The 13,190-nt window shown below is 37.4% G+C and overlaps 1 protein-coding gene across 7 annotated transcripts in view; it reads left to right on the top strand.

The window, feature by feature from the left end:
- DGKI (diacylglycerol kinase iota) overlaps positions 1-13,190 on the top strand; it is a 260,970-nt gene that overhangs the window by 1,008 nt on the left and 246,772 nt on the right. The gene's annotated exons all lie outside the window — the stretch shown is intronic.

Here is a 13,190-nt window from a genome sequence, read left to right as displayed (position 1 = left end):
TCAGTTTATTAAGAACAGAATGTAGTATGTAATGTATGTTTCTGTGTAAAGTCATTATGCATACAATCAGAAAAACAGATGTTACCCCAGCTCTTGCATTTCTTTTTTGTTTAATATGAAAGTGAGACGATCGATAATAATGCTATTTAAAGTAGTGCTGCAAAGGAGTGGGCATTCCTTTACACAGACCTAGCCTTTGTGGAGATAATGATTTTGATAATGTGTGATGTCATCACGATTCTTGATAGAATAGTGCAAGTACATATGTTTGTGAGAGACTGAGCCATCATAGAAAACACATAATATACTTGGTAGCTCTGAAAGAGTTAACATTGCACAGAAAGGTAATTTTGTATTCTTTGAAATCCAATGTGACCTATAGGCTTTGGGAGTTACACTGTCAGAATAAAATTGCAAGCCACATCAGAGATGAGGGTGAGGATAGCATCTCCTTTACCAATGCAACTTGCATGAAAAAAATAAACCCTGATCTTGTTTATGATCCTTCTTCAAACAAACAAAGCTTCAGGAGAAAATTGTCTGTGTATATAGACTTTAGGATTAGGGGGAGTTCAAAACAGTTAACTGCTTGCCCAGGAAATCTTGTTATTTTGGAGCCCTGATGCTTGAACTAAAAAGAAGAAAACAAACTGAAAGTAATATTGCTTTATGGCATGGAGAGCTGGTGCAGTATTTCCCTGGAAAACACTAATTTTGGTAGCACTGATGACTGTTGAAGGCTTCAGGAGTCTTCCAAAGAACAAGTGTTCATATCCATTTTCAGCACCCCAGTGAATCATTATGTAAGTCTCAGTAAAAATTCAGTTGATAGCTACATTATGTATCTACATCTTCTGTTTAACAACTGAAGATCAAGCTGAATCAGAGGTCAGCTAAATTCAATTACTTGGTAAAATGCATGACTGTGTGCATTTTAAAACTGTTTGCTTCAGTTTTCTCTACTAAGCCAGTAGATTCTAATTTCTGTTTGCAAATTTTAAAAAATTATATCTGTGTCGATTGCAAAGCCAGCTTGGAGCCAAATAAGCAGTTCTGAAAGCTATGGCTGAAACTCACCTTTCTGGTGCTCTATAGCCAGGTTCATAGACAGGCAGCCATCGTGCAATTTCCTTGACTCCAGAATGGGATTTTAGAGAAGTCTTATTATTATTGCCTTGTGTTATCTGCTATCTTATGTTATCTTATGTTATCTTATGTTATGTTATCTTATGTTATCTTGTGTACTCTGCTATCCTCAAAAAAAAAAAAAAATGAGCAGAGGAAAAAGAAAATAATTCAACAATGCTTTTGGATTGTGTGCTGGAAGCTCCGTCCAGAAAATGTTCCTTTATCGGTAGATCCACTTGTTTCAGAGAAAATAATAATTACAATTCTTGATAATTTCTCTTTCATCCATACAACTGAAAAACTAAATGGAATGCATAGGAATACAAGGTAAAGAGGCTCAAAATAACTTCAAGTAAAGAATCAATTTATAGGGGCACAAAAATGGTATGAAAGTAATATGAGTGAAATTAAAACAAAAGAAACAAAAGCAGTTAACTCAAACCACCATCATTCTAACTTTTTTATCGGGACATAAAAGCTTTATTAATTTTAAAAAGGTAAATGTGGAGAAAAACAAACACTCTTTTTGAAATCAAGGAAATGATTTGGTAGACTGTTATTTTTCATAACTGTTGGCTTATGATATACACAAGTCCTATCTGTCTTTATTTTATTTCACTTTATTCTTTCCAATCTTTGCAAATTCTGCTTAGTTGCAAAGATTGTTTGCTCAATGAATTACAATGAGACACTTGCATAGGAAATACTAGCAATAGTTAACTGGATTCTATAGTTTTCCACTGCTGGAAAATACTGAAACCTAGAGAAAGTATTTTGAAGTTTGGATGTTTGTCAATCCAGTCATATTCTGTTATGTCCAGAAGTGTAAAAAAGAAATTTCTAAAGCAGCTTTGAAAGGCTCACAGAGCTTTCTGAAATATAGCATCCCCAGCAGCCTGACTCCATGTACATCATGGGCTATTTCTTTTGACTTTGTAAAAAAGACCCAACAGTTTCACTATTAGACGGTTTCAGAGTGATTAATTCTCAGCTGTGTGACCATCACTCCAGAACAGGGGTGTCAAACTGCCAGCCCATGGCCTGGTTGCATCATATGGAGGGCACACCCACCCCAGCTCCGGCAATGCAAAAAAGTCACGATACGTCGCGATACATCAAGTGACATGGCGAGTTTGATACCTGTGCTTCAGAAGATTTCTATTGCAGCTGTTGCCTGCTGGTCTAACCTGTTTTTTTTTTTTAATAATTACCATGAAGATCAATGTCGGACTTTCTAGTAGTAATGAATTGAAAGTAGAGACATCAACAGGTAGCTTTGGTTTTCCAGGTAAGGATGCAATGAAAAAGCAGAATGCTGTGTAGATTATGAACTTTCTGTTACTGTCTTTAGCCACAGCCTTTAAAGTATTAAAATGAAAGGGGATTCTGTACTTCCTTGCATTTCCAAGCAAGAATAAAGTTTTTGGTAAACACAAAAGGCTAAAGCTACATTTGGCATGCACCTATGAACCTATCTTTTGTTTGCAGTGATCAGGTTTGTCCCCTATTTTTATTGGCAGTCCAGTATGAAGAAAGGGGAAAATAGATTTAACCCCATGTTTTCACTCGTAGTTCCAACTGGATCCTCCCCCCCCCCCATGATTGCTCTCTGCTATATTGTTTGAGCATTAGCTATAATATTGCTATCATTAATAGTCACCTTGCAGTTACTTTGTAAAATGTTGGAGGAGAGAGTCTTTAATCTGTAATGTGTCATCTAAGCAACCCCACAGTACTAAAAATAGCACAGTTAAGGAGGGAAAGGAAAAGAAAAGTCAGGGAAAGAATTATGTTCTATGACCCATGTTCAAAGAAATGGTCAATTACTTATTCAGTCAGCATTTCTAAAAGGAATGGGAAGGGATACCATCCTATTCTTTGTGCCAGGCAAGAATATTGGAATACTATTTTCTTTAATATTTAGTATCGTGGCTCAGCTACTCCCTGTAATTTTGTTCTAAAGCTCTGGCTGTATTCAGATGCTTAGATGGAGCTAATCCATTTACTGATGATCCAATCATTTCAATGCAACTCTGCCAGATAACCCCTCCCCCTTTTTAAATGGGACTATCTTTTGAATCAGAATTACAGCTGTAGAGGCCCCAGCAGCACTACCTGTTCTTACTACTGCCCAAAGCCTCAGTCAGGGCAGAGAGTTCTTTGCCTGGGTCTTGGCTTTAAGCCTATCAGGCTGGACCAATGGCTTGAATCTCAACTAAGTTTCCATATATGGGGATCAAAAGGTTCCACTGAGGGAGAAGGCAAGACATTGCTCCTCCTCCTCCTCCTCCTCGTCTTCCTCCTCCTTGTCCTCCTCCTTCATCTCATCTTCATCATTATCATCATTATCATTTAAATTTATATGCTGTCAAGATGCCAAGTGACTATGGGTGGTTTATTTTTATTTTATTCTGCAGTAACTCTAGGGCAGTGGTTCTCAACCTGTGGGTCGGGACCCCATTTGGGGTCGAACGACCATTTCACGGGGGTCGCCAAACCACGTTGTCCGCCATTTTTTTCCCTTTTCCCTAGCTGACCTACTCCCTCTTATTGGTGGCAACACCCACTTGGGGGTCACCACAACATGGGGAACTGTATTATGGGGTCACGGCATTAGAAAGGTTGAGAACCACTGCTCTAGGGGGTCTCCCAGTCCCAAAGGGCTGATTTCCCGGGTAAACAACTCTTCGGTTGGACAACATTGAGATGACACAGGCGGTAGAGAGGGCACATTTCTTCACTGCCACTACCATTCAGACTAAAATTAAAATAGGATTCTTAATCTTTTGCTAATGGTGCAAGCATTGCTTTGAGTGTCCAAAATATACATACTGTAGATGTAGCTTGGGAATAATCACTGATATAAATACAGTCAAGGACGGGATTGCAGCTATCTTGCTAATTTACAAGCACATAAATTCTTAGTCAGACCTTCATTCTTTGACTAAGAAAACAAAACTGGTCGTGATCTACTATAAGCATGATGTGCCCAGAGGACTTTCTCTAGGGCAGATAGCTATGGGCAAGCACAGAAGACAGCCTTAATGTATACTGACTAGGGTGCCCAGAAGATAGCAGCAAAATGATACAGAAAACTAACCTTTTACTGCTGTCCATTGGTTGTCTGGATTTTTGCATCCCAGAACTGTTATCCCACGAACTGCTAGTTTGTTCACTTTGTAGCTATTTTTTCTGAGCTGCCACTGCGGTTGTTCCTCTCAAGCAGTGATCTGTGTGCCACTTCCTCAAGTTATTAACTCTTCTATCGATGACCAATGTTGGGATGAGACCAGTTTGTCCACTTAAGCAGATTACTTTGGGGTCCAGAGAGTCTTGCTTATTCCCTCATGAGGTGACCTTATCATTTCTTGTTAACTCCATAAGGAAGTCTACAAGAAATGTTGGAAAACTGTCCAGCAGCCCTCTGGGCTAGACGGTCAAATTTGTACCTGAGTATGCTATAAGAAACCTAAAGATAAAAACTCTTTAACTATTGATTTGACCATACAAATAGAATCATAAATGCCTGTTCATCTACCCATCAGTATCTTTAGTCCCAGGCCACAAACCTAAGTGCCAAGCAAAAAGATGTATTGGACCAAATATTAACCAAGGCTCATTGCTTCTTGCTTCTAAAAAGACAGCCTCAGCAAGAATATTAATTTTAATTGAGGCCAGTGTTCTTAATATACTTTCAAGGAAAGAGACTGTTAAGAAATGGAATAATTGCACACCCACAAAATCCCACAAAAATATTGCCAAAGACATACAATCTTTTTTGGACCAGGAGCTATACATAGCTTTTGAATAACATGCTATGAGCTGTTCTTAATATTTTTAAAAACAAAATTCAACACATGCAATAAATATGACCATTTTCCATACAATTAATAACTATTGTCATTCAAGATTCAACAGCAGCTTTAGAAATGGCTCCGAGGGCTACACCAAGATCGTAGGTAGGGTCAGCTTGTGCATTCGTATTTTAGATCAACCCATTTTAGAGGCTCATACTATTCCCAACACCCAGCATCTTTATGGAAATGCCAGATGAACATATTCTTTCACAATTAAGTCTGTAGAATGGACTGAGTTGGGAGATAAACTGGAACTTACAAACTCTAAAAGTTAAGTAGAGTTGGTCTTCATTAGTACTTAAGAGTACTATACAGGAAAATTCAGGGGTGTACACTAAGAAAAAAAATATAAAAGAAAGCAATGGCATGCTATTTCCTATTTTTCCCAAGAACTATAGTATGTAGACTTATCCATGAATGAAGCTTGAAATGCAATTGACTTTCCTGATCAAGGACAGATTCAACCTAGAAATAAGGAGAAATTTTTTGACAGTGAAAACAATCAACCAATGGAACAGTTTGACTCCAGATGTTGTGGGAATTTCATCATTGGAAGCTTTCAGAAGAGAGGGGACTGCCATCTGTCAGAAATGATATAGTGTCTCCTGCTTGGGTGGGGAGTTGTATTAGATGACCTACAAGGTCCCTTCCAACTCTATTATTATAATTCTAATTCTAATTCCCTTATTTCTCAATTATCGTGAACACTATATACCTCCTAATATTAAAAAACTCTTTGCTATATACTAATAGTGGCTTCAAATGCTCATTTCACTAGGTCCTTAGCCAGCTTTTGGAACCTCTTTTCTACTAAATGTGGAACAACAGCACAACATTAAATATCTTCTGAGATTCTAACCCATTTTCTTTGTCTGTTTCTTTGGAAAGCTCCTATTTTCCACCCCTATTAATGATGTTTCTGTTTGGTATGAGAGCCCCCTGCTAGTTGGAATAATGGAACCAGGGTGGTTAGATTAATCTGACTCTGAAGGCAGCTCGGTACATCTCTGTATTTAGCTCTCTTGTGCCAATATGTTTTTCTGTGTTGTAGAGCAAAAGCAGGCATAGAACTGAATTATATATTTAGATCTAGTAAGAAATATGTGTATATGGGGAGAGAGAGAAGAATGGCAGTTGTTACTCATCTTCTTTCCCAGTGTGTGGGCATTCATATCTTAGATATGGAGGACATATAGAGCCACCTTTAAATAACAATTTCTAGAGGTTTATTATTAGTTCTGCTTGACTTGCCAACCTGCAGAGAGGTTGAGAAACAGGGAAAAAACTCTGTTTCCATACTTCTTGATTTCTGCATCTTAATTTCTTTTAAAACATACTTATGCCTTAGGGATTTTTCCCTTTATGGCACTTATACCAGTCTCAATACATGCCTCAATCTAAATACATATTTTTTTTTGCCCCTAATAGCATTACAAAGATGAAATTCCTCCCACCAATCCCTTCATACTCATTTACTTATAATTACTAGTTTAAAAAGGATGGTGCTATGGTGCATTTTCAAATGTAAATAACCACATCATATACAGGAAGATCTATCAGAATTGCTGGCAGAGGCAGTAAGAACCCTAGAACAATCATTCAAATATACCTTTATAGCTTTCAAATGGTTGGCTTGGGGTTGCTCTCTGCATGTATTATGTATGCTGGCTTTTAGCAAATAACACTCGTTTATGTTTACCTATGGATAGTAAGGAGAAAAACTTCCTGGAAAATAATTTGGGTTCCTGCAAAGGAATTTAATAACTTAAGCAGACCCTGCACTTTCATGAAAATGCTAGGAAGAAAAGTGGTAACTGGAAAAAGAAGAGGAAGGAAAGCAAGAAAGGAACAGCTAGAAAAATGTGAGAAGAATGAAAATCTTTGTAATCCTCCCTTTTTGTCAGAAGTTAACATACAGAAGGGCTTAGTAGGTTCTAGCTCCCAAACATCTTTGAATGTCAAGGAACTACATGTAATCCTTGATTCATGACAACAAAGGACCCCAGAATGTTGGTTGTAAGTCACTGCAGTTGTAAGGCGAAGCACTACATGACCAGACTTGATTTTACAATCATATTTATTATTGTCATAAAGCAAGTCACCATGGTTATTAAGTTATTAAGAATCCAGCATATCTAATGAATGATTCTGCAGGAAAATGGCAAAAATGTCGCAAGTCCAGTCACATGACCACAGGATGCTGTAATCAATCATAAACATAATAGTTTAATTTAATTTGTAAGCTAATTGCCAAGCGTCTGAAATGTGATTACATGATTTTGTGTGTGTATGTGGCAGTTGTAAACTTTGAAGGAAGTATCTTTTTGGAAAGTTGTTGTAACATTGAACGGTTGTTAAGCAAGGCTACTTTTACCTCAATGGGGCAAATTACTGGCCACACACACAGATAACATAACGGCTATCAGATCTGAGCTGCTGGAATCCAGATGACCACCAGATGGCAGAAAAGAGTAAGGATTTGACTGTATCTGCTGCCATCTGGTAGTCATCTGGATTTTTGCAATCCAGTATGGGTAATGTGTTGAGAAATATGGAAATGAACTTGAACAAAATGTATGGCAGCCATTAGGAAAGCAGGAACCTAGGCCCGGAAAACAGGAAGAAGTTAGAAAGAAACTCAGATGGGTCCACCTTGATTCTCTGTGGTATGAGAAGAAGGGAAGGAAACAGGCTTTTGTCAGGCTTTTAAATATATTATAGTAGTCTTGTCAATAGAGAAGAGTTCTAGCCTTTCACGTGGTGTTTGTTTCCTGATGTGGTCTGTCTTGAAGGGCTGATATAAACCTAGGTAATATTGAATGGTGGAGCTTCTTCGCTTTTCAGCATATACTAGTTTCCCCTGATTATAATCTAAAAGATTTCTTTTTAAATATAAAGAATAGCAGATGGAATGGGGAGCTTGGTGCGTGCCATAAGAACTGTCTATAGGCACATTGGTGAACCCAATATGACTACCTGCTGTCTTCCATGCTATCTATATTTTTTGAAAAAAATAGTTTTTACATGTGAAATATTAGGATGTAAGTGATATCATGTAGCAGTAAAGAAACAATGGTAATTTCCTGAGCACAGAGCAGGCAGCAGTTATCCATATGTCCAGGATAATAACAATTAGAAACTGGAACTGTGTTTTTAATTGCATTTCTGCTTCCCATCTCTAAAAGCAAGCCTTCGGATACAAACATTGGCAAAGACGAGAAGGTGTTTCAAGCACATTTTTGTGCATGTCTGCCTTATTTTGCCTCACCCTAAGCCTGGCTCCTGTGAATTTCTATTCTACGTCATATACAACTATTAAAATTCCTTATTTATGAATTCAGGACAGCTCCATAGAGTTGTGAGCCAAGTATGATTTCTCCCACCCCTTCTTTCTTATTTGTTATGCACTTCCTTACTCCTTGCAAATGAACTATCCGAAAGATCTACACAGGAACTCTCTTCCTAAGGCTTATTAATCCTAAGGGACCTGTCTTCTGGTTCTATTAAACTGAACTGCCTGGTTGCAAGCAATCCTGTTGTTTGAGCTGTGGCAGGGTGGCACACAATCCGGATAATGTATTCCTCCCTGCGAATCTCTGCAGTAGAAGTATAACAAGAGACGGGAGATAGTCTTGATGCATAGTGTGAAAGACAGTCAAAGCAATTTGATTCAGAAACTGCTTTGTTGCCACTTTTCATTGAAGCAAAAGGTGTGTTGTGCCTGGTAATATCAAATTAATTAAATGTATTGTGTTGCTGACACACTTCTGCATTGCACTGAGTCTTTGCTAAGTAGTTGTTTGCAAAATAACAAAAAAGGTTTGCTATGTAATGATATGTTTATATTATCTTGTTTTTTTTTCTAGCAGTATATTGGCGCAGTGAATATACTGAGCACTATCCATGCCTGTTTTCCCATCTGACTTTTTCTATGAAAAGGAAGATAGGAAGAAACTCAGTTTTAAGGCTCATGAATAAGCAGTGGTTTACTTTTAAATTTCTTCATTATGGGTTCTATAAGGTCAGACAGTTTCTCTGGGGCCTATCACTGTTTTCTCTACCACTTGATTTTTTTTCTTCTTTTTTAAAGAAAATATTATTACGGTAAGTTACTAACACTTCTGTGACACCTACATCACTATTACAGTTTTAAAAGATAATGTTTATCTCCATCATGCACATAGGATAAAAACAAAAAAATGTTTTGAATTCAGTACTTAAACTGGTTCACCTCTAAGGAAATGTCAGACTCAATCTGTACGCAATATTCAAGCACATTTTATTACACATAAATTAATCTGGAATTATTCTTAAGTATTTGTAATTTCTTCTTTGTGGGAATAATCCTTTCAGTTCTATACTGGGGTGTTACAAAAAACAAGAATTAAGACTATTTCCCCTCCCCCCACCAGACTGATGTCACTATTAGAGTTTCAAAGGGAGATGCAGCAGCAGAAGAGTTTCAGATCAGATCTTGCCTACTTGAAGATTGTTGCTATAGAAATGATCTAATTTGATTTTCTATAAATCTGGTTCTGGACCAAAAGAATCCGTGCAGATGGAATTGAAAATGATCAGAAGTTCTAAAAACCTTAAATACAATATGGCTCTTAAAAACAATCAGCTATAGCCAAATGAACTCCCCCCCCATACACACCATCATAGAACTATAATTAGAATCTTCCTCAAACCATCTGGGAACATTTCTTTTCACCAAATGGCTAGTTATTATATAGCTAATTAAAAAAAATCTATAATTGCTGAGATTTGAGGTAATTTTGTACTCAAGAATCTTACTATTACTGAATTAGGCATTTATAAATCTGCTAATGAGGTTGGACAGAACCTAATTAGGCAACTGAAGAAGGAAAGAAATTGACTAACTTATATAGATATTTGGAGGAGGACAAAGGATGAAACATGTGTGTGTCAAGCGTATTAGGAGATCCAGGCGGTTCAAAAGGGTATAAATATTTATTGCAAGCTTAAGCCCTCTACAGGAATCTGAACTACTAACAGCCAAAGGATATTGGTGATAGATATGGTAGAAAGAATTCAAGGTGGGCTGGATTTAGATCTCTTGTGGACGAGAAGGGACTCATGATTGATGATGCGTTTGACCCTTCACTCAGGCTCAGCCTGGTCATCTCCTACAATATGGTTCTGCAAACCACTTGATTTATGCCCTTGTGCTCAATGCAAGAAAGCAAGTATAAAAGGCTAATTGTGTCACAATGGATATTTTATCTGTTTTGGGTTGTTTTTGCATTATTATGTCTTATATTGGATACCAAAATGGAATCAGTTATCCAGAGAAATAGTGTGTAGCCTATTATTAGATATGTGCAATTGGAAGCTTTCATCAGTGTAGAATTTTTGCACTCAGAAAAGTTTAAATTATTTTTCCTCTTCTATGATTTTTTGGTGAACACCTTCCTTAGCATTTAGATGAATTATGTTCTTATTTATCTGAGTCACTATGACTAATGGAGACTGGCAGTAAGATCTTCAGGATAAGACCAGATCTAAACTACTCTTACCATGTTGAACAAGCTGGTCCTGATTGTGACTACACTTCAGCCAACATGAAGTTGAAACTCAACTAACTGCAGTTTAAACCAAAATTAAGGCATGTCTTAGCTTTATGTATGACAGTGGTTCTCAACCTTTCTAATGCCACGACCCCATAATACAGTTTCCCATGTTGTGGTGACCCCCAACCACTTATACATCACTGGGTGCCAGGGGCGTGGCCAAAGAAAAGGGGGAAAATGGCAGACAGCCTTGTTTGGCGACACCCGTGAAATGGTCATTTGACCCCAAATGGGGTCCCGACCCACAGGTTGAGAACCACTGATGTATGAGCTCAGCCATAGAATTCTAAAGCTGAATTTTTGAAGTGTTTTTGTCCTAGGGACCTTTCTTGTCTTTCACCTTTCTGAAAAACTAGTGAATTTAACTCTAAAGAATTTTATCCATATCTGTATTCCACAATTGTGAGATAACTATTCTTCTACCAGTTGTTTATGCAATAACCTTATGTAGTCATTATCTAGCAAGAGGAGATGAGCTGGACATATTACCATATCTAACACTGATTATTTTTTAGCATCAGTTGCATTCTGTGGTCTTCGTCAAAAGAAGACATACTACAAACATTTAGAGTATGGTTTCTAAGTCTGTGCTTATGAACATTGTAAATCAGTTAGATTGCAATGAAGGGGAAATGAGAACCATCACTTATTTGTTTTCTTAATTTCTTCTTTCTTGTATCATTCATAAATAACTATATAGTAGAGATTTTACCATTAACCTCAAAGATGTACTGAGCATTAATTGTATAACTTTAGTAATTTTCTTTGTCTTCTGATCAATATTTTATCCTTTGAAAAATATTTTTTTGTTTTAGATAATTAAATAAATGAAAAAGAAGACAGATGCAAAACAGGACACTTTGTAAACTATTGTAATCATGTTATTTGCTTGCTTATATATACATATAAGTCTTATGAAATTATAATATATAGTACATCAACATGTACTGTACAAAGAATTGAATGCAGCATTCTACTCAATTCATCAAAAAGGCTCCTGGCATTTCAATTCATCAAAAAGGGTCTTGGCAAAAAGGCTTGGCAAGATGTGTTTTCAAGAGTTTAAATCTCTATTACATAATTAAGTAAATTTAAGCAAAATTCATGTTATTTAAAAGAGAAACAGACTCGAGATTTTTCAAGAACTGGCTTTGGTTTAACAGTTCAGGCTTGGAAAGATTTATTTCAATGAGCTTCCAGTCATTGTAGTGGCTGGATTCATATAATACACAATGCCATTTTTTAAAAAAACAAACAAAACCAATGGCTTATTGAATATAACATAACTGACAGTCTTTGCATATAAAGTCATAAAACATAATTTACAACCACAACACTAAAATGAACCAAACCATATAATGGCTCACCATGAGACATGCCCCAGTCACTGTGTAGGATTTACTTAACAAATGGATTTCTTTCATTTATTTCACTATTTGTTAGATCTATATTCCATCCAATCTCTCTCTCTCTCTCTCTCTCCCCCCTCCCTCCCTCCCTCCCTCCCTCTCTCTCTCTTTTCCATGACCATACCATAAAAGCCCTGTCCCCATCATATGTGCAACATACATAAAAATTGGTCATTCGTGACTGCCATCTTGACCAACCTCATTTGGTGTTTCAAGTGACTGAGTCATCCCACCCCTTGTCCAATTTACTGGCCTCTATGTGCAAGCAATATAAAAGCAGTATGAATTGATCTGTCATCTGTTTTTAGCATTCCCAGTGCAAAAAATATTGGGAAGCTATCAGACCTTCTCCTGTTTCCTAAATTTTAATTTTTTAGCATTTTCATGGAGCAGGAAAAAAAATCCCTGGCACATGTCATCACAATCAGGCTGAGCAAAGGACTTAGGATGTCAAAATGGAGAGTGCAACTGGGCAATTAAAGCTGTCCTCTAGTTTTAATGGGCATCACATGCATTGTATGCTCATAAAAAGGGATGAGGCTTGGATCACTGCCAATGCTGTTTTCAGTGCATGCGGTCCTCTGCATGCCCCCTGGGCCACAGAGACCATGTTCACCCCTTGCCTATTTCTGATTCTTATCCTTCCCGTTGGGTTTAGGGGACCAAAATGGTTACAGAGCTATAATGCTGCTTTTCTCTGTCACAGAGGCAACAGAATCAATAAACCCTCCAGTCAGTAGCCAATCAGGCTACCGATTGACTAGGAGGGGTATTTTAGCCTCAAAGAAACTTGGGGCTAATAGTTAAGACTCACTTTTCCTGTTCATATAATACATTATTCTGTGCAACCACCAGTTTTATTATATTAGATTGAAGACTCCATTTTTATGACCCTGTAATCTCTTAATTCGCGGTAGAGTTGGGGAGGCTGGATGCCGTTGAGCGTTTACTGGCCAGATGTCCTTCCTGAGGCCACATGGAGTTCACAACAGATGTTTTTTCTTTGTGCCCTAGGAGAGAAACATCTGCTGCTACCTAGGATTGAACTCTCGACCTTCCACACATGCTTCCCTTTCAGAATAAGCAATATTACGCACAGCACAAAAATAGTAAGAAGTAGTAAGCAACTGAAATTGGAAGCAAGGAAAGATGTCCAATTAAATCTTATTTATATCAAGTGAGCTCATTACACCTATTCACCT

The sequence above is a fragment of the Crotalus tigris genome, unplaced genomic scaffold, assembly GCF_016545835.1.
Source record: "Crotalus tigris isolate CLP2741 ecotype Arizona unplaced genomic scaffold, ASM1654583v1 scf7180000017937.1871474, whole genome shotgun sequence".
Lineage (NCBI taxonomy): Eukaryota > Metazoa > Chordata > Lepidosauria > Squamata > Viperidae > Crotalus > Crotalus tigris.
Note: the sequence above shows the minus strand (reverse complement) of the source record. Positions and strands in the feature narration are given on the sequence as shown.